Raw genomic sequence first — 3,502 nt, forward strand, 5'->3', positions numbered from 1 at the left:
ATGATGATGATATAATTTATTATTTATACCCCACCCATCTGGCTGGGTTTCCCCAGCCACTCTGGGAGGCTTCCAGCAAAATATTAAAATACAATAATGTAAATAAATACATATCCTGCACTGGAGATCAATAGTAATAACCCAGACCATTGCCTTTAATGTGTGTGTGTGTGTGTATGTGTGTGTGTGTGTGTGTGTGTGTGTGAAATTAAAGAGATTTTATACAAATAAATTTATATAGGATTGCAGCCATTCTTTCAGGTGGTTCTGCTGTGTGTGTGTGTCCTAGAATGCACTCGGATTATTGTCTTCTTAAATCATCTCTGCAGATAAGCATCAAGGGCAAAGTTAATAGTGCGCACTTACTTATCGACTTTGTTTGTTTTGGACTGAACTGATGGCTAGACCTACAGTTTCCATAGGCTAGCCTTAAAAAGACTGTGGTTAAAGTGTTATCATGAGCTGAAGAATAATAAACATTTATTGCTTCACCAGACACGGCAGAGATTCCTCTTTAGAAGTAGTTGTAAAAGGGGAAAAGGTGTAGCTGGTCTTGAGAAACATGTATTGTCAATCATTTCCCACAGCAATCATTAATTCATTTGTATTCTGTAGTTAAAATTAAATGTAGTTGAAAAGGATTTGTAGATCAAAGGAACGTATGAACTTTGGGTTGTTTAGGATCAAATAGTGCAGACAGCTCTGATTTTTTTCCACATATTGCCTTTGTCCCATAATGTTTAAAAGATGTCTTTCCAACACACACACACACACACACACACACACACACCTAGAATCACGCTAAATATTAAATTTAAAATAAAATGAGTCTTCCTCTTTTACTACTGGCAAAAGCTTGTGAATTGTGAATCATAGATTGAGAGATTTGCATATATAGGATGACAACGTAGCTCTGCTAAGGTTTTCTATAAAAAGTTCTGACTCTAGCAGTTATTTCTTTCATCCCATATCAGTAAAACTGATGTTGGTATTTGGGGGGGGGGCGGGATTTAAGACAGCAAAGCCGTCACAAATATTGGCTAGAAAGTTCTGGAGTGACAATTTCAGCTGTCATCTGTCTTGAGCCAGCTTCCCTTGTGACAGAAGTCCAAACAATATAGATAATTCTGTGGTCTGGACAAACTGTGACAAACTCTGATCTCTGCCTGATGTTACAACTGGGCAGAGCAATCCTCACCGTGTCGGAAACTGGTGGAACTGGTGCCATCTTAAATTAAGGTAGTGTAAATTGCCCCGTTCCAAAATTCAGAAGCGGGGCTATGAGCCAAACAGCCTGAAAACAAGCCTTTAAAATAGAATTTCACTTAGAATTTCACCTTTTCTTTTTGGCATTGGCAGTACAGTGGTACCTCGGGTTAAGTACTTAATTCGTTCTGGAGGTCCGTTCTTAACCTGAAACTCTTCTTAACCTGAAGCACCACTTTAGCTAATCAGGTCTCCTGCTGCTGTTGTGCCGCCGGAGCACGATTTCTGTTCTCATCCTGAAGCAAAGTTCTTAACCTGAAGCAATATTTCTGGGTTAGCGGAGTCTGTAACCTGAAGCGGATGTAACCTGAAGTGTATGTAACCCGAGGTACCACTGTAGCTCGATGGGAGCAGAGGTCGTTAGTGGCTGCTCCTGACAACTTCCTAGAGAAGTTCGGCTGGTTCCCTTCTTGCTGTTCTGCCCACAGGTAAACAACCTTCTTGCCTAGTGCTATGCTGTTTCTGTGGTAACTGGATGTTTTCAATAGTTTCTAGATATATACAGTGGACGCTTTTAATTTCATGGGTGCTTATTATTATAGGTCAAAGCCAAGCATGTCATTCTTTCCCTCAAAAGAAAAGAATAATTTCCTGATTGTAATGCTGACTACATTAGACACTGACTAAATTAGACATTAGATCATTGGCGAGACATGATAAACACTTCACGGGTTAAACAGGGTATTAAGAGAAATATCTTTTAAAGTTCATAGGGCTTTTCTGTAGGTTCTCATGGCAACACAACTGTAAATTCTTCTCAGTGAGTATGCCTAATTGCCCGCTCTAGCTGAAGAGCTAAAATTGCGTCCAATATAACAGTTGCTGACAGAAATTTGCTGGTTAACAGAAACTTGGGAGTAGCTAGGTGATGGAATACAAAACTTGGGTATCGTTTCAGCCGAGATTTTATCTCGCTGTTTATTCAACGCTTCTAATTACACAAGATGAAAATGCATGAAAAAAGTAGAGGGACAAGCAGAGAGGCTTTCCTTTTTCTCATTTCCACTGGAATTAGTGATAGAAGGAAGCGTCAGTGGGTTTTATGGGGCTTCTTACGAAAGGGTCCTTGGGCAGGGTTTTTAAAAGGAGCAACATGTACAAAACAAATAACAAATGCTGGAAATTTAAGGAAAAAGAATACTTTTTACCATATGTGGTAGGAATGTAAGAAAGTAAAGGACTTCTGGGAAATGATTTATAATGAGATTTTTAAAATGTTGATATATACATTTGCAAAAAAACCCAGAAGCCCTTTTACTTAGTATAGTAGGTACAGAGATTTAAAAGCATGATAAAAAATTGTTTTTATATGCGACAACTGCAGCAAGAATACTATTAGCCCAGCGCTGCAAGCAAGAAGAACTACCAACTAAAGAGTGGCAGATGAAACTGATGGACTATGCCGAGTTGGCGAAATAACCTGGGAAAATTTGGAACCAGCAAGACCAGACTTTCCTGAAAGATTGGAAGAAAATTATGATATATCTGAAAGACAATTGTAATCAACTGAGATTGCTTTTAGGTTTGCAAGAAATTTTGTAAGGAGAACTATATGAATTATTGCAAAAAAAAAAAAAAAAAAAAAAAGAAGACCAAGAAGGAGTTTATTTAGGATTTGGATTTTATAGCAATATCTATTATATATATAAAAAGCAAAATCCGAAAGAAAGTTAGAAAACCATTAGTCGAGGTTGAGGGAAATCCTAGGCTGTGATAGCCAAAGGTTTGTTATACTGTATAAGATGGGCTGTTTGGAAATGGTGCGAAAACCAAAAAAAATTATATATATATAAAAATAAAATGAGCAACATGACTTTAGCTCTGATGCACAAATGGGAAAAATATTTGGGTCTGGTACAGCGATATGTGGGGACTGTGAAGAAATGGGATAGCCCTCATGGATTTGAAAAATGTGCCTTTTCAGGTGTGAGGATGTGCCCTTGGTTTTTTTTTGCAGTTTGGCGTACCAAACAGGTAACAGCAGTAAATTTAGGGTGCTGCTCTACTGAGCCAGAAGAGGGCATTGCAGCAGTATGGCAAAAGCATTGTTCTGCCTTTTTCAAAACCAAAAAATGCTGCTTTGATGAGTCCCGAAAGGCAGACAGAACAAAATAAAACAGCAGATGTGACAGACCATAATATGCGAGTGATGCTGGTATTATTATTTATTAGATTGATTAGTTGCTTACGACGTATAATGTCTCAGAGTAAGTTATGACGATAGAAGGGACACAAA

The sequence above is a fragment of the Podarcis muralis genome, chromosome 9 (assembly GCF_964188315.1).
Source record: "Podarcis muralis chromosome 9, rPodMur119.hap1.1, whole genome shotgun sequence".
Taxonomy (NCBI): Eukaryota; Metazoa; Chordata; class Lepidosauria; order Squamata; family Lacertidae; genus Podarcis; species Podarcis muralis.